General features: G+C 39.0%; 1 protein-coding gene across 2 annotated transcripts in view; it reads right to left on the bottom strand.

The window, feature by feature from the left end:
- LOC133613773 (activin receptor type-1-like) overlaps positions 1-26,233 on the bottom strand; it is a 74,729-nt gene extending 48,496 nt beyond the window's left edge. For both annotated transcript variants that reach the window (XM_061971550.2, XM_061971551.2), the window contains exon 1: positions 25,914-26,233. The gene's annotated coding sequence lies outside the window, so the exon portion shown is untranslated. The remainder of the gene's footprint in view (positions 1-25,913) is intronic.
- Between the last annotated feature and the right edge of the window lie 210 nt (positions 26,234-26,443).

Below are 26,443 nucleotides of genomic sequence, written 5' to 3'. Positions count from 1 at the left end.
CACCACACCTTTTCACCACCGTGATGATAATTACTCAGCAAACAGAGCGCGACAAAACAATACATGGGTCAACAGCACTATGATTCGTAGGAGAAACAATCTCGGCATTCTCTAAACCAATGGCCAGCTTTAATTGCACATACTTTCCAGGACTTTCAAAGTTGAAAGCCCAGAAGATTATAGTACCTTCAGAGGTACTACAGCTTGTCACTGATGTGGCATGTAAAGGTTTCAGAGCTTTAAGAATTTATAGGCTCGATCCCAGACCTTAGCATCCTAATAATAAAGCACATCCAATACATATTATCCAGACCATAAGGAAGTGTGTTAAATGTAGATTTAAATGATCAAAGGTCCCCTTCAACTATCCATGCAGCCATCCTTTTCTACCGCGTGTCCCTCTCGGGGTCGCGGGGGGTGCTGGAGCCTATCTCAGCTGCATTACACGTGCTGAAATGACCACAATTGTCCCCGATCTTTGGAGGCACACAACGATTGGAAAAATTAGGGATAGTGCATGTAAGCAGGGACTTCCCAGCGAAGTGTGAAAAATAGAGACCAAACTATTTGGAACATCGAGACTATTGTAGTGGATGATAAACGTACTGACGGTAGATCAGGGCAGATCGAATCCGGCCTCCTGAATTCAGTAAAAAAAATTGGGAGGGACTAACTGACACATTTTTCAGGCAAATTCCTAAAAAGACTACAGTGTTCTTGTTATTAAGAGAATATTTTACCAGTGTAAACACATTTGCATCCTTGCATTGACATTTTAACCCTCTTAATAGGCAACGCCCACTTCAGTGGACACAGTTGAATTTTGCACAACAGAGCAATTATATTCAAAAATATGTAACTCTGACAAAAGAGTTAAAGACCAAAAACAAATGTCTACTACAAAAGACGCTGGTTGTCAAAATAATAGTGAAGGGAGAAGTCCTTACCTTTTAGGAAATGGGAACCAATTGAATGATTTAGAGTTTAAAACATTTGTTATTCTGTCCTGGGATGTAATGATAAACAGCATGATAAACCTCTGTAAAACTCCCAAAGGTTGGTAATAAGTTGAATTAAAATTATCATAAAACCGTGATTGATGAATACACTTTGATAAACTCAAGGACTGTTGACGCTGTTAATTTACTGGAGAAGTAAGCTAGCGCTAGCTCTCTGCAATGCTAACATGACTACAGGAGACATTAACGTCTTTCCAAAATGAAAATAAAAACAATATCAACGTGCATAGACACATTGCTGTCTGAGCAACTAAGCTATTGAATTGTGCACATTAAAAAAAGTTAAATTACCAATGATTGTCACACACACACACTAGATGTGGCAAAACAAAATTCTGCATTTGACCCATCACCCTTGATCACCTCCTGGGCGGTGAGGGGAGCAGTGAGCAGCAGCGGTGGCCGCGCCTGGGAATCATTTTTGGTGATTTAACCCCCAATTCCAACCCTTGATGCTGAGTGTCAAGCAGGGAGGTAATGGGTCCCATTAAACCTACAGGCTGCGCTCTCTTCGACAATGTGATCAATATATACTTAAACGAATAATGACAACAGGAAGTGAACTCGCGTGATGTCACAAACTGGAAGTGAAGCGCCCCAACACCCTTTTTTCATTAAAAAACCCCCCACTAAAACCTTTACAAATTAAAATGTAAGAAGTAGAAAATGGATGGATGTATATTGATATTTATACACTCAAATGAAATTAATATGAACAATATTTAAGGTTTTTCTGCCAAGAAAATACCATATTTTTCTGGACTATAAGTCGCAATTTTTTTCCTTACACTTTGAACCCTGCAGCTTATAAAACGGTGAGGCTAACTAATTGATTTTTCTTCACTAAATGCCCTCATGTTTTGTATTGAACAATTTGTGGTCATATACGCCGGCGGAGACACTCAGAAGGTGTGTTACTGTTTGGGCTTTGGCGTCATCTTTTAGACCAGCTCGCTCACTGCAGGTGCTGCTGGTTGAAAATGTACTTCCTGTTCCTGCTTTAAACTGGAAGTAAAATTGTCTATAGTGTTTCTGCTCGAAAGGATTTTTCATTACTCCAAGCGCCGTTTGTAAGTTTTGCAATAAAACTACCGGTAAAACTATTGGTACTTACTAAACCGTCCCATGAGGGAGTGTTTTCATGCATATTTTTTATGTGCTATTGTAATGTAAGCAAGCTAGCATTGTTAGCATTAGTAAATATGCTAACACGTTTACAAGTTAGCATATTAACCTATAATGGCATTCTGCTTGTATTGTTTCAGTTTTGTGAATTCACTAAAACGTCAGCATGGAGTGACGGAGTCTGTTTAGCTCATTGGAGAGCTAGTGAGTCCATGACAATAACTTCTATTTTGTTTGATGAGCCGTTTTACTGCCGTGTGACAAACACCGTTTGGAAACACTTAAAAGGGGAACCACACTTTTTTTTTTTTTTTACTTATCGTTCACAATCATTATGGATTTTTTTTAATGCCATCTAAATATTAAATAAACATAAATAAAAGGCTGCTTACAGTGGAGCCAATGGGAGGTTCTCTATTCCGCCCATAAAATCCAGAAAATAACCATTAAAAAGCGCCAACAATGCTCCATTTACATTTTGTGACATGAATATTAACTAAGGCTGCAGCTAACGATTATTTTTCTATCGATTAATCTATAGATTATTTTTCCTTTTACCGATTATTTTTTTTATTTAAAATGAAGATGAAAAAATAAATGTTGGCCAGTTTTTTCAAAAGGCATGACTTTTATATACAAAAAAAAAAGTATGGCCACTCAGTCAACATTGACAACAACATGACAAAATATTCTGTAACAATGTAAACATTTAAAACTTTTAACATTTAACAAAATTAAAAGTAGCTTATTTGCTTTTTAATGTGCAAATAAAAAAGTAAACATCCAGTGCAAATCTTAATATTCTGCAATAGTATAAGCATTTCTAAAGTAAAAGTATTGCTTATTTTGCTTTAAAATGTGCAAAAATAAAGATAAACATCCAATACAAAAAAGTGCAAAACGAAATATTCTGTAACAGTGTAAACATTTCAACAAAAGTAAAAGTATTGCTTATTTTGCTTAATAACACAACAATGATAGTATGATTAAAGTGAAAGTTAATTGTTGGTTTGTACATAGTATATGTAACTGTTAATGTTGTAAAAGGTATTTGCACAACTAATTAACGTTAGCGTTAAAGAGGAGCGCGTCTTTGTAAACACTGAACAGGCATGCCAAACGCGCCTCTCAGAGCGAAACAGTGTTTTAGTTTATGAATTTACAACGCAGATACAAATGACACATTCATGATTTTGTGTAATGATGACAATGTATACTCACGCGGACGATTGACTAGTTGATGGTGATGGCAAGAACGCTGTCGGGTGTTTTCTTTTCAAATGTTCCTTCATAGCCGTTGTGCTGCTATGATAGGCCATTTCCGCTCGACACAGTGTGCATACAACAACTGTCAAGTGTTTTGCTTTTTTCGCTGTGCTTATCCCACACTTGAAGGGATGCACCAATGCTGAATGTGGCTTCTGGATTTCACTCAAAAGACCAGACCGTAGTTACTTTTTCCTTTTATTTTCCTTTAGTTTGCAACAGTTTTTCCAACCAAGAAATAGCTTCTTTTTTCTTCTTTAGTCTTTTTAGCAGTCTTTAGCAGTGTTAATAGACTTTAGTTTCTTTAGCTGTCATTAGCTGTCTTTAGTAGCCTTTAGTAGCCTTTAGTAGCCTTTAGCTTCTTTAGTAGGTGAAAAACCTTTAAGGACAAAACACCACAAGATTAACATGCTGTAAAAAATCAATCAATTATCAATCCCATAATTTACAACTATTAATTAGCTATCAAACTCTTAACCATTAAACAAGTGCAAGAAAATGGACACATCTTTTCCCTTTAAGTTAAAACAGATTTTAAATAAATTGTCTCAACATAAATGCACCAAGATACATATAAAATACATTTAACACCAGAAACACAATAGATAAATGCAACAGAAAACCCAATATGCAAATACATAAATACCTAACCAATTAACCACCTATTTAGATACATATTTAAAATCCATATTCAATATAAATATATTATTAATTTAGCAGTGAAACACTCAATCTTAAACGCTGTCTACTGGTAGAAAAATGCCCCTTTTTCTACGCCCTCACCAACACAGTTAAATCCAACACTTTAAATTGAGCGACTTCACCCTCCTGATGAAGCAAACTGCTCCAACATTTATCAAACTAAGCAAAGAATATCAACACTAAACAACAGTTACATAACACACTGTGTGTATTTAGCCTCCAGACTAAGCACGCTACATGCACACAACCCCCCCTCCCATCTCACCAGCGCAACAGGTGCGCCACACCCACGAAGAGAAATATTAAATCTTACATACTTTTGGCACAACTCTGGGTTATCTGTAATGAACTAAACCTTTTTCCACTCTGCGCTGGCGTCTTTTGTACTCCTTGATTTGACACAGCGGTCTAATTACCGGGCTCGCGCACCAGCAGATGAGACAGGAGCGCGCCGCGTTATACCTGCGCACGAACGTAAACTGATCGGCTCTGATTTTATAAGCCGACTGGCCGAAATAATGCCGAATTATATACATTTGTTTATTGAAATACTCCCACACTTTTGACGACTTTTGGCGTGCTTTTTTTCCCTCACTCGCACCGCTCGCATCATCTGCTTTGCGCTCCGCCATTACGGCAGTGTGACGTAAATATGCGACGCGTCGAAGCATAAAAACGACGTCGACGTATTTACGTAACCGATGACGTCGACGCGTCGTTTCAGCCTTAATATTAACCAAGTATTAATGATATTGTTATTATAAGCACTAACGCAGACAAACTCTTTATAGCGGCGCTATGATAACAAGCGTGTTTACAATTTCAACATGATCGACTGGCGAGGTGTTTCCTCACTTCCATCCATTTTCTACCGCTTATTCTCTTTGGGGTCGCGGGGGGTGCTGGAGCCTATCTCAGCTACAATCGGGCGGAAGGCGGCGTACACCCTGGACAAGTCGCCACCTCATCGCAGGGCCAATACAGATAGACAGACAACATTCACACTCACATTCACACACTAGGGCCAATTTAGTGTTGCCAATCAACCTATCCCCAGGTGCATGTTTTTGGAGGTGGGAGGAAGCCGGAGTACCCGGAGGGAACCCACGCAGTCACGGGGAGAACATGCAAACTCCACACAGAAAGATCCCGAGCCCGGGATTGAACCCAAGACTACTCAGGACCTTCGTATTGTGAGGCAGATGCACTAACCCCTCTGCCACCGTGCTGCCCTTCCTCACTTCCATGCTCCCTAAAAGTTAATTGTGGATCATAAATCATGCCTCTCTTCTCTAAAGTACATGGCTGAGGACGTACTCCGACAAGTTGGTAAACTTTGACAGCCAATTACGACACGAAAAGGTTGCCTCCCTGCCACACCATTTTTTCGCAAAGATTATGAGACATTTTTCGTCTTAACGGGAATATATGAACAGCAGACCTTGCACAGTAAGTGATTACTGCAGCAATAAAAAATGTTGTGATATGGAAAAAAAAGGCAAGCGTTGTGATGCGTTTTTGAAATTAATGCGGTGCGTATGCTAACAATGATCAAAATACGTAATTATTAAATGTTATAAATGTGCCCGTTACTACATTACATATATACTTACATCTTGTAAATAAACCCTAATGGAGGTGTTTGGATGTTTTGTAAGGGCTTTATAGGCAGAATTGAGCAGCTCCCATAGGCTCCTTTGTTAATGAATTAATATTTCAGGTATGTAAATAAATATTTAAAGAATATTTCATATCACAATATATCTGCGGCTTATGGTACGGTGCGGCGAATATATGTAGGAATATTTATTTTCTTCTAAAATTTGGTGGGAACGACTCTATAGCCCAAAATTTATGGTGTATTGTGTGCCAATCTAAACAATTTTTTTTATAATATAACTTGGTTAAAAATGTTGGTGTGTGTACAAGTACTTTTTGAGCACATTTAACAATATTGTGGTAATAATAACGGTTATAATCTTGGTGACATTAACCGTGATATCACATTTCCATATCGTGACATCCCTATGTCAAATAGTCAGCCCTCTGACACTGAAAAAAAAGGAAAAGCTTGTCGCTGGTGCGATATTCATATTTCAAAGTGTGTATTGGATGTACATGTTGATATATTGTTATTTAATTGGACTAATTCAAGCACTAAGTCAAATCAAATCCATCAAGTTGTTCATTTTAACACTTATAAAAAGGGTTTGAGCTGGTGTCACTCAAATACCATAGCTCTTCACTTATGATTTGCATAGCTCTTCACTTCTAACTTACATAGCTCTTCACTTATAACTTACATAGCTTTTCGCCCATAGAATGAAAACAGTTTGCAAAATTGCTTTAATTCTTAGGTTTGCAAATTAGATTAAGGAACGACCACCAGGACAAAGACAAACATTTCTGTGATAGAGCTAAGCAATAGTAGTAAAGACAGCGGTGAAGCAAATAAAAAAAGCTCCTTACAACTTGTATTGCAGAGTGTTTCCAGTGCGGAAGAGAGGAGCCAAAGGCACTGCAGATATATGTTTGAGTGCATCTGTGCAGACAGTAGCCTCTCATACCCCTTCCCCCTGTCTCCACTGCGCTTCATCTACATTTACAAAAACACAAAAAATGTGATCAATAAGTCTTTGCACAGCCACCAGAACGGTAGAGGGACAGATAGTAAAAACAAAACACAATCCGGAGGAAAATAGGGTTTTTATCTTTCCTACTCGTTCTAACTTTCATTATAGAGACTGCAGCACTCAAAGTCCTAGACAGCTCATCTTGTTGCAATGTGTTTGGGCTGAAATCCTACAAAAAAAGGCTTAGGGATTTTTTTTTTTTTTACTAAAAATAACACTGCAGACAGAAGGGCTCTTTTCTAAAAAAGCCAGACTCAAGTATAGAGCTGAGACGAATTTAACCCACATGCTGTGTTCCTGTGGAGCCCGGTGGCTCCTCTGATGCCAGGTCCACTGCTCGGCTAACTTTCTAGCATGTCAGCATAAACTCTACGGAACCACAATGACGATACATGTGCACTCAAGTACACACAAGCTACAGGCAGACACACGTCAGACTCGAAGACTGTTCTGTTGACATAGAGACCTCCTTATCCTACACGCACACACACACACACACACACACACACACACACACACACACACACACACACAGAGAGACCACCAACTCACACTCCTCCCCCTTCCTCCAGTGACACTGAAGAGTGATGAGACCCAGACTCTTGCTCAGACTTGAAGTCTATCTTGGTCTCATAACTGCGGTTCTCTTGTTAATGACAGACTATGTAACCTGATTCTGTGCGTGCACACACACACACACACACACACACACACACACACACACACACACACACACACACACACACACACACACACACACACACACACACACACACACAAAAAACCCCCATCCCCATCTCTCTTAGGGTTTCTGAAGCCAACCACTTCCCTTCACTAGCATATTGTTCATACCCAAAACTGCAGGCTACTTCTGACCGTCAAGTTATTCTGCATACCAACCAAATACCATTGATTTTAAACCAAGCCCCGCCCACACCGTGAACATGGCATGCTTGTATTATGCAATTTTTTGTGATTATACACTGTGAAAGAACATGGCGGGAGACAATCCAAGAAAGATTGTGTTTACATGACAACAACCCTCAAATACTTTGCAAAGTAATGAGATGTAATTGCACTTTTTCTTGAAAATGTTGTAAGCACCAACGCTACAAAACTGCTATTTTATGCTATGACTGTTTTGAATTTACAACAACACAGAACACTTTTTTTAATTTTATTTTTGTATTATTTTTTTTATGCTGTCCAGCTACTCAGGCAAACCATATAGTTGATGTAGATGCCCATATCGGCTGTACAAATTTACTTTACAAAAGAGAAGTGTGGGGTACTTCTCTTGTTGCCTTATTTGTATTTTACTTTATTAAATGGATTTAGATTATTATTTGGTGCAGCCGGGCCGGAGCAGGAGGGGATAGAAAGAGAAAAAAAGGAAGACAGAGAGACAACAACAACAGCAAACACAACAATAACAATAACAACAACAGAACGACATCAGCAAATAGGATATGTACAAATGTGATGGTAAAAGTGATAGCAAAGAAGCAGTAAGTGAAATAAATATTAATAATACAGAAATGACAATGAACATTATTACACTACAAATGGAGCAATACAAATACCAATAGAAATAGCACTATTGATAATGAATAATAACAATTACCTCTATTATCAACAACATAATTGTTTCAAATGCAACAATACATATATGTAAAGATGACTTGAAATACAAAAGAAAGCAGATACATGGAGGGGACCAAAGAGAAGCCAACTAATATAACCTTATAGATTGTTATAGTAACACAAAACACTTACGGTAATAGCACTGTGTTTCTTCTCCATTTACCCGTCCTTTCATACATTTGCGATGTTGCAATCGTGCCAATTCACACAAATTCAGCCAATCCTCACACTTTTTCGCATTCTTGCATTTGACCGCAAATTTGACTTGGACCGTTGGCACATGGGTCATTAGATTTACACATATTTAATTCCTTAACAGATTAATTCATGAAAGGGGAACTGCACGTTTTGGGGGGAATTTTGCCTATCGTTCACAATCAGTATGAGACACAAAAAGACGGCTGTAGGGATGATGTTCGAAACCGGTTCTCCCGGTTGTTCGATAAGAAAAGAACCGTTCGATAAGAAAAATACCGATTCATTGGACTCGAATCCCTTTTTGAGAACCGGTTCCCGTTATCGAGGCCACTATAGTAAAGAAAAATAGTTGGTTCTTTATTCAAATCTCTGGGAACGAATCCCGTCCCACAGGAAATGCCCTGTGGGACATCACAGGAAATGACGTAGCTCAGTCATTCGGCGGCAGATACAGAAGCAGCAACAACAATGGGTCGGAAAAAATGCCTCAAGGCATGGCTTCATTTAACAAAAAATTACGACGAGGAAACGGCTATCTGCAATTATTGCTAGGCTTCGCTCTCATGTAAGGGGGGAAGTACAACAAGCATGATGAAACATGTTCAGGCTGTACATAACCTGAAGGTTAGAGAAAGGTGTCGTGGAGAAACGGCGACAGAGATGACGAAGCAAACCCCTCTTCCTCTGCTTCAACCTGCAGCGCCAATTCCAGTGATAGTGCTGGTGAGTAACTAATGTTAACTGTTGCCAGTTAATTTCCATATCTGCTCACTCGTAGCCTTTAGGCTAAAATAAGGTTACCTCTTATGTCAACGAGGACTGCCGTAAAGTTAGCTGGACTAACGTTACCTAAGCATAGTCAGTGGCTAAAGGTAACGTTAACGTTAGCCTTTTTGTATGTGTCTGATAACGTTAACGGTATCTTGTAGCCTATATCACTCCAGAGTTTGCAGGTCTGTCTAATAAACTAGTGCTTTCTTTCTTTCTTTAGTTTATTTTGTACATGAACACACTTACAGCATAACACATCACAGTTTCATATCATTTCACTTTCCATCATGTCCGAAAAGGAGTAGGAAGAAGTAAAGCTTATTTAATCCTACCCCTTTCCCACTTCAGAGCATTTACAAATATATACATCATTTACTGACCTTTTTATAATAAAATAACATCTGTGAATTAGTGTATACAACAGTTTTGTAATATGTAATTAATTAATTCAGTCATTATTAATATACTGAGATGAAGAATATCTTATTTTCAATAAGGTTGAAAGTATTTCTCATAATTCTTCTTTGTACTTTGTAAGCACTATTAATTTGAACAACCTTTTAAAGTAGATCATATCAGTACACTGTTTAACTTCATTACTTAATCCATTCCATCATTTAATTCCACATACTAATGCTAAAGACTTAATAACAGACACCCTAGTCTTCACATTCAGCTAATTTCCTCCCTAATTCTATGCTGTGTCTGTCCCTCATTTTCCCTCCAGGACAAGGACGTGCAGTCATTCCTGGAGGAGGCCACACTGATGGACCCCAGAAGGATGTTCCAATAGCAGCAGAAGTGCACTTTTTGGAGAGCTGTATTATTTTCAGTTTCGTGCCCAAAGGATTGATTTTATTCAACACTATATTATTATTTATACACCTATAGTGATCACAGAGACAGGTTGTTTTTGTGTTACTGTATATATTTGTTTTTCTGAAAAATCCCACTTAATATACTTTGGGTAACAACAGTCAATATTTATTTATTTTATTTTATTTTTTTAGGGGGGTAACAACAGTCAATATTTATTATTATTATTTTCTTATAAAATAAAAGTGAGCTTTTGTTAAACCAAATAGTGTGTGTTTTTTTCCATATACAACAACCTATCTGGATTCGATAAGAGAATCGATAAGGAATCGGTTCGATAAGAGGATTCGATAATGGGCTCGAACTCGATAATTTCTTATCAAACATCATCCCTAGACGGATGTAATTTTTGTTTAATGCATTCTAACTGGTAAATAAACAGAAATAAAAGTCTGCTTACAATGGAACCAATGGGAGGTCCTCTGTTCCGCCAATAAAACCCAATAAATAACAATCCAAAAACAACTAAAAATACTCCATCTACATTTCGGGACTTGAATATCAATATCAAGTACCGTATTTTCCGCACTATAAGGCGCACCTAAAAACCTCAAATTTTCTCAAAAGCTGACAGTGCGCCTTATAATCCGGTGCGCCTAATATATGGACCAATATTGAGCCACAACAGGTCTCGCGACTACGGTAAGCAGCCGCCGACTTCATTTTCCCCCGTAGTCTTCTATAAACCTTCAATTGTGTTGTCTCCTCCCTCTTTGGGGGAGGAGACAACACTATTGAAGGTTTCCTCCCAATAGTAAATAATACAAAATGCATTAATGCGCTACTTAAAAGCACCATGTAAATGTATGCACAGCACCTGGAAAATAAATCACTATCAATCAATATCATAATACAGCTCCCCAAATGAGACATGGAAACCTTTCCTCTGTTGTCTTAGTACCTGTCAGACGAGTCGCTACGCCACCTTGGCCGGTCAGACGTTCTGTTGTTTGGCTACCATGAGCCAGACTCAATGATGCAAGCCACTGAGCGTATTGAACCCACAAACCAGGTGAGTTTACGGATTACAGTTTCTTCAACAGCATCAACAACCAAAGTAGCCCTCTAATCCCATCACTGGCTCCTCTGTATGGGTGGAGGATTGATGATGGTACAGACCTTTTTAAAAGGGTGGCAGGAATACAAAATGCTGATTGAATCGCTAACTATTGCAATATTTTGTCGCAGCCCCGTATCAGATGGAGGTTGAGTTGAAGGCCACGGCCCACTGCAGAGATGAATATGATGTCATTTGTACTTGCACATCTGTGTTTTATCATCACACGTTTCTGACCTGCATATTTGCATATGAACTGTATTTGCATTGGAATTGAAGCAATCCTTGATTGATTGAAACTTTTCACTTCACTTCATCGGCAAACCTTCACTTCATCTTATGTGAATGTTAAAAACACACCATGAAACTTACTGTTAAAATGAAGGAAAAAAAAAGGTTCTCCCTTGGTAATACACACTTCATTCTTTTGGGAGGAATGTCTGCATTGTTTTTTGTCCATATGTGAGGACCTAGGACCTAGGGGGGATGTGCTAGTTCCACTTCATCCCACCATTGAAAATTAGGGGTGCTTACTGCGGTGTTGTAATAAAAGTAATTAGTCTAAAAAGATCTTTGATCTGATCTAACGGGTAGATTGTCCAGATTAGTATTTACTTTTTCAACAAAGGCAAATGTTTACTTTGTTTACAAATGTTTTGTTATTGGCACAGTTTTACCAGGGTTTCCCCTTATATATATATATATATATATATATATATATATATATATATATATATATATATATATATATATATATATATATATATATATATATATATCCGCACTATAAGGCGCACCTAAAAACCTCCATTTTTCTCAAAAGATGACAGTGCGCCTTATAATCCGGTGAGCCTTATATATGGACCAATATTGAGTCAGGTCTCGCAACTACGGTAAGCAGCCGCCGACTTCATTTTCCCCCGTAGAAGAAGCGTGCGGTGCATGTTGGGATATATGACTGCGCAAGACGTGCCGTTTCATTTCCATTTGTGTGTTTATGTAAAGACCCCAAAATGGCTCCTATTAAGGGACACGCTTACGACGCAGAGTTTAAACTCAAGGCGATCAGTCACGCAGTAGAACACGGGAATAGAGCAGCAGCGAGAGAATTTAACATTGTCACTGAACTGCTAGACAACAGCAGCGACACTGACTCGATTAATGACGACTTCGGATGCCGTATCCACCCAACTGTTTAATTCGGACACTGAAGAAGAAGAATTCGAGGGATTCGTGGATGAGGAATAACTTCATAAAGTGAGCTTTACATGTTTATTTTGTGTGTTGTGTAGTGTGACATTAACTTTTGAGCAACGTTGAGTTATTGATATATTGTTATTGCTTTGCACTATTTCGAGTGTTACTATATTGTGATTGCACTAACGTTTGATTTACTGTAACAGTATCACTGTGTTTTTTACGTATTTATTGAATCGAGGAAAGTTCCCCTCCACTACGTGATATAAATGTTGCACTACATGTTATACCTTGCTGTTGTTAAAAGATAAAAGAAATACCACGTCACTGACTTTACCTCGGGGAAAATAATAAAACAGCTGCTTATTCATTTTGGGAGTGAACAGAGTTGTCAGAACGCTGGTTTGTAATCTATTAATAAAGTTTGACTGACCTATCTGACTGTTTTGTTGACATTCCCTTTAGCGCAGCTCCATCTAATGGATGCATAACGTAACCCCAGCCTCTACTGTAGCGTCTATTCTATGCGCCTTATAATGCGGTGCGCCTTATATATGAACACAGTTTTAAAATAGGCCATTCATTGAAGGTGCGCCTTATAATCCGGTGCGCCCTATAGTGCGGAAAATACGGTATGTACAGTATATATATATATATATATATATATATATATATATATATATATATATATATATATATATATATATATATGTACACACACACACATATATATATATATATATACATACAGTATATACACATACATATACCGGTATACACACTTATATGTATATATATGTATATATATATATATACACACACACACATATATATATATATGTATATATATATGTGTATATATATATATATATATATACCGTATTTTCCGCACTATAAGGCGCACCGGATTATTAGCCGCACCTTCTATGAATTACATATTTCATAATTTTGTCCACCAATAAGCCGCCCCGGACTAAAAGCCGCGCCTACGCTGCGCTAAAGTGAATGTCAAAAAAACGCTGCGCTAAAGTGAATGTCAAAAAAACAGTCAGATAGTTCAGTCAAACTTTAATAATATATTGAAAACCAGCGTTCTAACAACTCTGTCCCAAAATGTACGCAAATGTGCAATCACAAACATAGTAAAATTCAAAATGGTGTAGAGCAATAGTAACATAATGTTGCTCGAACGTTAATGTCACAACACACAAAATAAACATAGCGCTCACCTTCTGAAGTTATTCTTCATTCGTAAATCCTTCGAATTCTTCGTCTTCGGTGTCCGAATTGAAAAGTTGCGCAAGCGTGGGATCCAAAATGGCCGGTTCCGTCTCGTAGAAGTAATCGGGAGTCAGTGTCGCTGTTGTTCTGTGAATCCTGCCTTCCGGAAAGCTCGGACCACAGTTGTGACCGAAATATCTGCCCAGGCATTTACGATCCACTGGCAAATGTTGGCGTATGTCGTCCGAGGCTGTCTGCCCGTCTTAGTGAAGGTGTGTTCGCCTTCGGAGCTGTGTGAAAAAAGCCACCCGGCCTCTTCGCGTAAACTTCCCTTAACCACTCGCTCATCTTTTCTTCATCCATCCATCCCTTCGAGTTAGCTTTTATGATGACGCCGGCTGGAAAGGTCTCTTTTGGCAAGGTCTTCCTTTTGAATATCACCATGAGTGGAAGTTAGCATGGCAAGCTAGAACCACAGTGAAGGATGACTTCTCATTCCCTGTGGAGCGAATATTCACCGTACGTGCTCCCGTTCCACAGTGCGGTTCAGTTGCTGTGAAATACGGTAGTAATCCGTGTGCGGATGGAGAGATTGCGTCTTTTTATGAACCGGATCGTTTAGTAGGAGCCATTTTGTGGTCTTTACAGATGTAAACAGGAAATGAAACGTACGGTGATATCCGCGCGTTTTTTCTTCTTCTTCCGGGGGCGGGTGAAGCGCTTCCTGTTCTATGGGGGCGGGTGAAGCGCTTCCTGTTCTATGGGGGCGGGTGCTTTCCTTGGCGGTTGCTTGCGTAGAAGAAGAAGCGCTTCCTGTTCTACCGGGAAAAAAGATGGCGGCTGTTTACCGAAGTTGCGAGACCGAAACTTTATGAAAATGAATCGTAATAAAGCGCACCGGGTTATTAGGCGCACTGTCAGCTTTTGAGAAAAATTGTGGTTTTTAGGTGCGCCTTATAGTGCGGAAAATACGGTATATATATATATATATATAAACACATATATATGTGTGTATGTGTATATATATATACTGTATATACATATACACATTATATATATATACACATATATATATATATATTACACATACATACATACATACATACATATATATATATATAAATACATATATATATATATATATATATATATATATATATATATATATATATATATATATATATATACATATATAAATACATATATATATACATATATATATATATATATATATATATATATATATATATATTAGGGGTGTAACGGTACACAAAAATTTTGGTTCGGTACGTACCTCGGTTTAGAGGTCACGGTTCACGGTCTTCCAGCTCTGGCTTTTACATGTTGTCCTAGCCCGGTCGCTGCTAGCATGTGTACTCGAACCCCCCGTACCGAAACGGTTCAATACAAATACACGTACAGTTACACCCCTAATATATATATATATATATATATATATATATATATATATAGATATATACACACACACACACACACATATGTGTATATATACACATACATACATGTGTATATATATACACATATACATACACACACATATCTATACGTATATGTGTATATGTGTGTGTATACATACACTTTATTACATATACACACACACACACACACACACACACACACACATATATACATATATGCATATATGCACACACACACACACACACACACACACACACACATACATTAATGTATACACACACGCACACACACACACACACACATACAAGATGTCTAAATTTGGCTGTAATAATGTATCTTTGTGAGTTTTACTTGGAGGGAGGAATAAATGTTTGACCGTAAGCTCGTTGTTCACAAGACAAAGTTTGGACATTAATAGATTAGCCAAACACTTTGGTAACCATAGGAAGCGCTGCTTCATGCAGACAAAGGACGGGGGAGAGTGGGCGGGGCAGTGACAAGACTGACACCCCCATGTAATATCACTGTTCTGCAGAACTTTGTTGAAGAAAGTTCTGCAAAATAGTGATATTGTATCAATAAGTGGATGTGTCTTATCCTTTTGCTTTTATTTTTCACTGTGTTTGTTGCATCTTTGTTGCTCTCGCTCGATTTTAAAAGATGTCTATCAAGGCGGTGGTTTGGGAAGTAGAGGAGCAACGTTGACATATTCTCAATATTCAGTGTTTTATTGTTCATAGTTAATACTGTAAATCACATCCTATATTTTATGTACATTCTGACTGTCATATAATTCAGTAAAAAACTAAAGTTCATTCTGTTTTTGAGATGGTCTTTTTAATTTTTTACTGAAAAGACACTTAGAATGTACATGAAAATTCATAGAATTTTCCGGAAAAAAAGTTTACACTAATACAGAAACTCACAATAATGTCTGATAAAGGGCTATTAACGTTTTGACAGACCACCTCAAAAACGGAATGGATCTTTAAACGGTAATCTATGCAGATTTCAACCATTGATATACTTTGTTCAAGACGTATGGTAATTTGAAAGCAACACTGCACATCGTAATGGTGGCTAGAGTTTCAATACGAAGGGTCTAAAAAAATTTTTTTTGGAAACGTCCAGTGGGTCGGATTGAAAATCTTAACAGGCCGGATGCAGCCCGTATTTTACCCAGGTCTTTTTTAATGTGTGGCACCTTGAGACAAGACTATGTTGATTGACAGTCAAAAAGTAACCTGTCATCCTTCACTTCCGCAGTTTTATGCATTTTCATGAATAAAACATACAAATTGCCAATCGAATCGCATTTGCAATTTTGGCAAAATCGCAGTTTGGTTTGTCCTCAAAATTGTGCAGCCCTAAAAAGATCGTGTAGTACCAGGATTTGCCAAGGGAAAAGCGCCAAGTCAGCAGTGGAGAATGCAAAACACAAACCAAATATATTGTATAAATAATTGATTAAGAGGTTTGTCAATATAGAGAAGCTATAATAATGAAAAGTGGCTCATCCATGTTGGCCCTGCATCAGATGTGTAATCAAGTATGAACACAATCAAGTAATCCCCAGACAAAGTTGATTAATGGGTGCCTGGGGATGCAGGGGGGGCTCCAACTGTTGATTCCAACACCTTAGTGTGAGACATTGCGGTTCGCACATCTTTTAATCAGCACGGAATTGTTGCAGCTAAAAGGAACACCTCCCTTAATGAAGTTGCATGCCCCATTATCACCATTTTTATGTGTCTCATCTCATTGAAGTGTACTGCAAATATATATTTTTATAGTACTTATTTGTTTGATAGGGAAATCACAATACAGGTAATGAGAAAACAGACACTTTTTTTGTCTCCCCCCCAAAAAAATAAGAGTAAAATAATAGCACCCCCTCCCACCCCGCGTCCTACATTTCAGTCACAGTGGGTAGCAATGTACTGCCTTCCTCTTCACCACAAGCAGATAGAGAATCACAATAACTGACTAAAAGGGGAAAAAAAGTAACAACAAAAATAAAACTCACAAACATACAGAGAAGTGTCACTGAATAAAAACAACAACAACAAAAGAAAAACAGAGTTGAGGTAATTGAAAAGGGTTATTGTCAACAGTGAGTGTCACATTTATCCTATAGTGTCTTTAATTTAGCTATGTAACTAACTATGCAGCCCCAGGTCAAGTCAAATTGTTTTGGTGTACCCCTCAGATTATATTAAATGTTCTCTAAATCTAAGAAAAAGATGAGGTCTTTAGGCCATAGGGAGGCCTTGGGGGCAAACTGTGATTTCCACTCCAATAGAATCCTTATTCAAGCTATTAATAATACTATCCCTAAAAGTCTGCTTAATTTTTTGACAGTTTAGTGGAATTCCAAAAATAGCCAATTCTGCACAGGGTGTCAATTTAAAATTTAGTGCATCTGCAAGATGTTTAAAAATATTAGTCCAGTAGGCTTTCAGACAGGGACAGGACCAGAACATGTGTGTCATGTTTGCAGGAGTCAATTGGACAGTGATTACATGTGTCTGCAATATTGGCATACATTTTGGAAAGTTTAGCGTTAGTGAAATATATGCGATGGACAACCTTAAACTGTATAAGATTAATAAGCTTTGAACAAGATGTGCTATTTATTTATCTGTATCAAATGCAGATTTCCAGTCATGGTCATCCAAAACTTTGCCAAATTCTGCTTCCCAGTCATTTCTAATTTTGTCAAGAGATGTCTCTTTAAGATGGGAATTTAGGATGGAAATTATAGAAATTATCTCTTTCTGATTTGTGGGGATTTCCAAGAGTGTGTCTATTACAGATTGAGGTGGACTACCGGGAAAAGAGCTGTTATTTGATTTAGCAAAGTTACGGATTTGAAAATAACGAAATAGGTGAGAGTTAGGGAGATTAAACTTTTCACGTAGTTGATTGAAGCTAGCGAAGACATTGTTAATACAAAGGTCCCTTAGGCTATGTCTATACTAAGCCGGATAACCCCTTAAACGAATAATTATTTAGCCTAAGCCCCGTTTCAGCCACCCTAAACCAGCGTTTAAGGTCCCCTTCCTCTGACAAATTTTTACACAGGTAAGTCAGCCGTGTATTTCATGAATCTCATTCATGAAGCTTTGTATGGACTCATTGATCGTTTACAAACTGAGTTCGGAGAGGAAGTGACGTCAGAAAGACCGCGCCCCACACAGGAAGTGACGTCAGAAAGAAGGCGCCACAGCCAGCTTCATAATAAAGCGGTTTCGTAACTCGGAGCTAACCACTGGAAAGATGGAGGCGAGTCATCCAGACATGCCCGTGTTTCTCATTCTTCTCCATGTACAGACGCGTGTGGAAATCACACATGAATACCTTAAGAGGAAAAACTACGGAAAACAGCGAATGCATTTGGACTGGCAAAGCAGACTGTATCAGTTATTGTCCGCCATGTATGTCGCGGACTCAACGTCTAGGTCCAGACTATAAAAAGTCACCAAAAAGGAATGGACAATGAAGGTGAAGGCAAAAGAGTGAGGAGTGTCCTGACCAGGGGCCGTATTTAGCAAGCGTCTTAGAATTACTCCTAAGACGTCTGCTAAGAGTTGACTTATGAGTAAAGAAATTCTTCGCTGAAAGCTGCACTTAAAAGTTAGTTATCAAGAGTCTTACTCACACTTTCAGTGAAGTGTAGGACTGAATCTTAAATGTCACACTCAGAGCTGAATTACGACATTACTATGTGCCGTAAACGGAATTTTAGGTGACGTCATTTCTGTGTCCATAGAAATGACCAATCACGGAAGGGAATCCCTTGTCTAAGAATAAAGAAATATCTTAGTGGACAATGGGAGTGTATATTTTGACAATAAACTACAAAATAATACAAAACAAACAAACAATATTGGCAATGAATCAAAAATAAATGTTTCCTTTTCTTTCCAATTCATTTTCCCAGTGGCGAGATATCGAAGCATTGTGATGACCTTTAGTTCTGCTGTGAAAGCTCTGCTGCGTGATGTTGCTGATGAGATGACGCCCCTTATTAAATTTGTGACAAAAATAATACCCGCTCTGTCTAAACGATACCGTTTGATCAGCTGCTCGTCATCAAACAAAGCCAGGACATCCTTCCGCTCCCTGAACGTTCGCGCACGTCTCTCTCGCCTCAGTGCCATCCCCCGCTGGCAACTCCTAACCACTTAGGAGACCAATTTTAAATGTGCTTTATAAATAAAGTTGATTTGATTTGATTTGATTTAAATATCGTGGAGAGTAGGAGTGATTCTTAGACTTAAGAAAGTTGATAAATAGCTTTTATTCTTAAGTTTGAGAGTAGGACTACATTTCGCAAATTCTCAGGACTTAAGTGAAAAATGGCACTCTAAGACGCTTGATAAATACGGCCCCAGATATCTAGATCCCCAGATTGATTGATGTAAAATGTTCTTTATCACATTGTTTACGTGTCTAATAAATATTTGATTAATTTATGATGTCTCAGGTGTGATTCACTACAATAGGGCCACACAGCCACTGGATTCCAGTTCATTGAAATACCACAACACTGGATATTGTTCAGATAAATTGCATTTAAGAACTTGCACACAAAGCAACACTGGAGGTGACTATGATGTGCGCATTTTCTGCGCATACTTATTAGGTCGCGTTGCGCCGCCGGAGGAGGGGGTTAGGGGGTCTTAGGCCCTGTTTACACTAAGATACTACATACTACAATAAGGTTATCCAGGGTAAATCACACCTAACCTTATCCGTGTCCACACACAACAATGCCACCGTTTAAGACCCCCGCCCCTCTCCGTCCGCCGGCGCAACGCGACCTAATATGTATGCGCGAAAAAAAAAAAAAAAAAAAAGCGTCCATCTGCTCCAAGCTCTCCAGTAGATGACTTTACTTCTCTGGGAAGTTATTTAAAAGAGCTATATTGTAAATAGTTTGCTATGCATTTTACATTTCTTTGCTGTTTTATGTGCAAGTTTTTAAATTAAAATGTATCACCTTTGAACAATATCCAGTGTTGTGGTATTTCAATTAACTGAAATCCAGTGTGCTGTGGGGCCCTATTGAAGTCAATCACACCTGAACAATCATACATTAATCAAATCTTTAATCGACATGAGAAAGTAGACAATGCGATAAACTGTTTGGGACACGAGGTGATGGTTCCATCTTTCAGCTGCGCGCTAATGGCGAAGTTAGCGAAGATTCGGGCATCATGCACGCTGCCTGGCCATTTCACATTCACATCCATAAAGCAACATTTGTAGTCACACACTGCCTATCACGATCAAATCCACGGGAGGAAGGGATCAAGTTTTCCAGTAAGTAGAATCACAGCTGACTGTTCAAAAGTTCTCTTGCCGTCTGAGATGTGTCGTATCCCAAATAGCTGCAACCGCCCGTTGCCTTCTCTTAAGGTATTGATTTGTGATTTCCAAAAGCGCCTGTACATGTACAAGAAGGAGAAACACGGGCATGTCTGCACGATCCGCCTCCATCTTTGTTATGAAGCTGGCTGTGTGTGTGCGTTCTTTCTGGGGTCACTTCCTCTCCGAAACTCAGTTTGTAAACGATCAAAGAGCTATAGAGCTGGAGATTCAAGAAATACACGGAGCGCTTACCCGTGAGGAGGGGTACCTTAAACGTCGGTTTAGCGTGGCTGAAACGGGGCATAGAGCCAGCTCCAGCTCGTGGTGCCCAAGACGAGACTTAAAACCAGGGGAGACAGGGCCTTCTCTGTGGTCGGCCCTAAACTCTGGAACACTCTGCCCCTCCATGTTCGAACTGCTCCCACAGTGCAGTGTTTTAAGTCTCGTCTTAAGACCCACTTTTATTCTCTGGCTTTTAACACTACGTGAGTTGTGTGGTCCTCTGTGTTTTTAAATTTAGATTTTTATTTATTGTTTTATATGGTTTTACCCTTTAAAATCGTTTTAATCATATTTATTTTCATATTGATTTTTATATTGGTTTTATGTTGATCTATTTTTTTGTTTTTATTCAGTCATTGGTGGAGCTAAGGATAATATTTAAATATTGTTTTTACAAACGTTTGTAATATTGTTGTGCAGCGCTTTGGAAACATTTGTTGTTTGAATGTGCTATACAAATGAAGTGGATTGGATTGGACTTAGACTGAATAATTATTCGTTTAAGGGGTTATCCGACTTAGTGCAGACACGGCCTGAATCAGCACAATTATCTCGGAATTGTTGCAGCTAAAAGGAACACCTCCCTTAATGGGGTTGCACGCCCCGTCATCACCATTTTTATGTGTCTCATTAATTGTTTAATTGTTTGTATATAGTATATAATTGGTACAAAGGTTTAACTAACACGTACAAGGATATTTGTACATGTTTTTACTGTAGACATGGCCTGAATCAGCACAATTATCTCGGAATTGTTGCAGCTAAAAGGAACACCTCCTTTAATGAGGTTGCACGCCCCGTCATCACCATTTTTATGTGTCTCATTAATTGTATAATTGTTTGTATACAGTATATAATTGGTACAAATGTTTAACTAACACGTGTACAAGGATATTTCACATGTCTTTACTGTGTGTATAATTGAACAGTGTTTATGTTGTGTACAAGGTGTATTTATAATGTGTTGTGCAAAAGAAATGTCATAATTTTTTGGAAGCTCATCTTGTATTTGACATTGTTTATAGGGTTAGGCGCAATAAGAGCAGTACAAGTACCTGGGAGTCCACTTGAACAGCAGACTGGACTGGAAGGACAACTGCAAAGCTGTTTACAAGAAGGGCATGAGCAGACTCTTTTTCCTGAGGAAGCTTAGGTCCTTTAATGTGTGCAGCAAGCTGTTGGAGATATGTTATCAGTCTGTTATGGCCAGTGCCCTGTACTTTGCAGTGGTTTGTTGGGGGAGCAGCACCAGCAAAATGGACTCAAACCGGATTGATAAACTGATCCGGAAAGCCGGCCAAACTATTGGCACGCAGTTGGAGGCGTTTGTGTCAGTGAGGGACAGGAGGACACTGGACAAACTGCTGGCCATCATGGACAATCCAGCCCACCCACTCCACCTGACATTTAAAGGGGAACATCATCACCAGACCTATGTAAGCGTCAATATATACCTTGATGTTGCAGAAAAAAGACTATATATATATTCAACCGATTTCCGAACTCTAAATGGGTGAATTTTGGCGAATTAAACGCCTTTCTATTATTCGCTCTCGGAGCGATGACGTCACGTTGTGACGTCACATCGGGAAGCAATCCGCCATTTTCTCACTTTCGTCGGAGGGTGTAACAACACGAACAGGGACGGATTCAAGTTGCACCAGCGGCCCAAAGATGCGAAAGTGGCAAGAAATTGGACAAAATTTGTTCAAAATACGAGGCTGTGGGGAAAGCCGAGGAAAAGGTCAGTCGTTTTTTCCGCACACTTTACCGACGAACGCTATGCTACGACAGAGATGGCAAGAATGTGTGGATATCCTGCGACACTCAAAGCAGATGCTGACATCAACTCCAAAACTGGACAGATCAGCTTTCAGGAAAAGAGAGCGGATGAGGGTATGTCTACAGAATATATTAATTGATGAAAACGTTATTCATTACTCGCGGTTTTACGTAAATTATTATACATAAACTGTGTTTACCAATAATTTAGCTTAAAAACATTTATTTTTTTCAATCATTCGAGTACATTCAGGTAGTCTTTTGTAATGCAGTATTTTGTGTCTATTTAGGTATGGTTAACCTGAGTGCTGAAATCGTGGAAAAATATATGTTCTTAGCGCGCCTGAAATGGGCTGTCTGCACTCTCAAAGTGCATGTTGTTGCCAAATGTATTTCATATGCTGTAAACCTAGTTCATAGTTGTTAGTTTCCTTTAATGCCAAACAAACACATATCAATCGTTGGTTAGAAGACGATCGCCGAATTCTTCCTCGCTTTCTCCCGTGTCGCTGGCTGTCGTGTCGTTTTCGTCGGTTTCGCTTGCATACGGTTCAAACCGATATGGCTCAATAGCTTCAGTTTCTTCTTCAATTTCGTTTTCGCTACCTGCCTCCACACTACAACCATCCGTTTCAATACATGTGTAATCTGTTGAATCGCTTAAGCCGCTGAAATCCGAGTCTGAATTCGAGCTAATGTCGCTATACCTTGCTGTTCTATCCGCCATGTTTGTTTGTATTGGCATCACTGTGTGACGTCACAGGAAAATGGACGGGTGTATATAACGATGGTTAAAATCAGGCACTTTGAAGCTTTTTTTAGGGATATTGCGTGATGGGTAAAATTTTGGAAAAAACTTCGAAAAATAAAATAAGCCACTGGGAACTAATTTTTAATGGTTTTAACCCTTCTGAAATTGTGATAATGTTCCCCTTTAAGGGACAGCGGAGCTCATACTCCAACAGGCTCCTTCAACTTCCTTCCCGCACTGTGCAATTCAAGAACTCCTTCATTCCACACTCCATCCAGCTGTATAATCACTCACCATACAGCAAAAGATGACATCTGCCTATTACCTGACACCTGACATGTTAGCTACTTCTCTTTGTTTATAATGTCTATTTTCTATTTCCTGCTGGATCTACTCTCTATTTTATGCTGCTGCTGTCACATATACTGTATATACTGTAATATTGTACATGGTCGTTGGTATATATTGTAGGGATGTCCCGATCCGATATTTGGATCGGATCGGCCGCCGATATTTGCCAAAAAATGCGTATCGGCAAGACATGGGAAAATGCCGATCCAGATCCAGTTTATTAAAAAAAACTCCGGTCCGTGTTTTCCAACGCACCGATTTAAATAATACATTCCACTTTTCTGCTGCTCCCTAATTTCCGTTCCGCATTTTCCAGCACACCTTCAACACATCTACAGGTCTGTGGATTCTCACGCAGTTGCTTTTAGCTGCTGGCATTACACAACAGGCTCTTCTCACTCTTTTCTGTGTCTCCCTTTCACAGACAGCGAGCGCACCTTCTTACACACGTCACATACTGTCACGTCATACGTCATATACTGTCACGTCATATGTCACATACGTATACGTCCTCTCCCAGCAGAGAGGTAGCAGCATGGCTAACGTTAGCGGTGATGCTAGCGCAGCCGCTAAGGTGCGCGCCTGTGCAATTGCGCACGGCAAATCTATGCCACGCACAAAATCAAATAAAAAAATAAGTGCATAACAATTTTCGACACACGGACACGACAGAGAAAACAGTTTTCGTCATTATTGTTCAAATATTGTAACGTCTGCCGAGACGCTTATCTCCGTTCGGTGCCACACGTCCACACCATCAAAATGCAGAGGCAAACATTTCCAGATCAACACCGTATGAAAAAAATAGTGATTTTTTAGTTGTGATTTCCTTCTCTGCATGAAAGTTTAAAAGTAGCATATATTAATGCAGTATGAAGAAGAATGTTTTAATGTAGACACATAGAATCATCATACTGCTGTGATTATATGCATCAAGTGTTCATTCAAGGCTAAGGCAAAATATCCACATATATATGGTGTATCGTGACATGGCCTTAAAATATCGCAATATTAAAAAAAAGGCCATATCGCCCAGCCCTAGTTCAATGATGCCATTTCTGTTTGTCATGTATAATTTTGTCTATTTTGTGTTTATCCTTGAATAAACAGGTCAGTTTCTTGTTACCAACCATTGTGTATTATTCAAACTCCCCTAATTCAGCTGGCTAGTTGTTATCAAGAGTACTAAAACCCTTTTCAACATGATTCTGACAACTAAGTAGGCTAAATAACTTTAAACTTTAATACATGCTTGGATAGGCCAGTATCGGTCAGTATCGGTATCGGATGGGAAGTGCAAAAACAATATCGGTATCGGCTCGGAAGTGCAAAAACCTGGATCGGGACATGCCTAATATATTGTATATATGTTATAGACATAATATAATATATCTGTATATATATTATTCTGTACACATATGTATATATTCGTATATATGTTAGATTTTTTTATCGCTATATTAGTCTATTTATACCTGCATTGTCCTTTCCATCATTGCAACTGGGCTACTGTGTTGAACAATTTCCCTTGTGGATCATTAAAGTTTGTCTAAGTCTAAGTCTCTAAGTCTAATAAGTGTTCAACTTCAGCCTTAACCCTTTCGGTCTGCAACATTTTCAATTTATGAATGTACACCTGTTTGTTCGTATAACACGGTTTGTTTATTTTGTTGACCACTGACTGTACTGTACTGCAAATGTGCACCAACATTTAAAGTTGTGCATGCCTAAAGGCTGCTCTAACTCAATGAAATCATGAGCTGCTGCTTCTTCATCATCATCCTCCCCCTCCTCCTCCTCCTCCTCCATCACTGCAGGACTGCGATTGTGATGTTAAAAAAAAGTGCCCAGCGTGGGATGATGACACACAGACCCACGCACACACACATACACACGACCCTCCCAGTGGTGTGTTTGCATGACAATGCACTTGCAAGTCACAACTTGTTGCCATGTTTTAAAGCCCAGACTATAGAATTACGCGACACAAATAAACTAATTTCGTGTGTTTTTAAGTGGTATGTGTTGACATTTTTCCAGCCAAAGGCACTTAATAATTATCCCGGTAACAACATACAGATTCATGTATGAAAAAGCTTCATGTTTTTAGAGGTCAGCGTTTTAAGGGGAGAACAACTAAGAGGGGGAACATTCTTCCCAAAAACTTCCAACACACACCAAGACGATGTTAAACGACAACTTATATTCCATGTGACACTTACCTATTGGGAGTGTAATGATCCAAGTGCTTCAGGAGGAGTCTTCCATCTTCACCGAGCTCTCACAATAGCGCGTCTGTTCGCCGAAGTCAGTCCGAGACACTGCGGCTACATGGCGCCAACATTCTCCCACCGTCGCTTCGTACCGGTCACACTTTCACCTCGCGTCTCTGCTCATACGAATGCAAAACGGAGACATTTTGAGAGCACGTCTACGTAGCGGCGCCGTCCGGACTTCTCAACTCTGAAGGCGGCGCATTGGCGGAGGAGGAGGGGAAGAAAATGTAGTAAGCAGGACTGAGTGAAGCAGGAAGTTGCTGGTAACGCGGTTACCCACAATGCGCAGTGTCACCCGTATAAGGTTTCCGGTCAGCCCTTTCAAAATAAAACAAAAACCGGAAACAGGAACGTAAAACGTGACACGTTTCCCACAATTTGTACGACCGTATAACGAGTATTTAAAAAAAAAAAGTTAACTCAAATCATCCGATGGATGTGGAAATAGTATATACTAAAATACTCTACTCAAGTAA

The sequence above is a fragment of the Nerophis lumbriciformis genome, linkage group LG13 (assembly GCF_033978685.3).
Source record: "Nerophis lumbriciformis linkage group LG13, RoL_Nlum_v2.1, whole genome shotgun sequence".
Classification (NCBI taxonomy): Eukaryota; Metazoa; Chordata; class Actinopteri; order Syngnathiformes; family Syngnathidae; genus Nerophis; species Nerophis lumbriciformis.
This window is presented reverse-complemented; position numbering and strand designations above follow the sequence as displayed.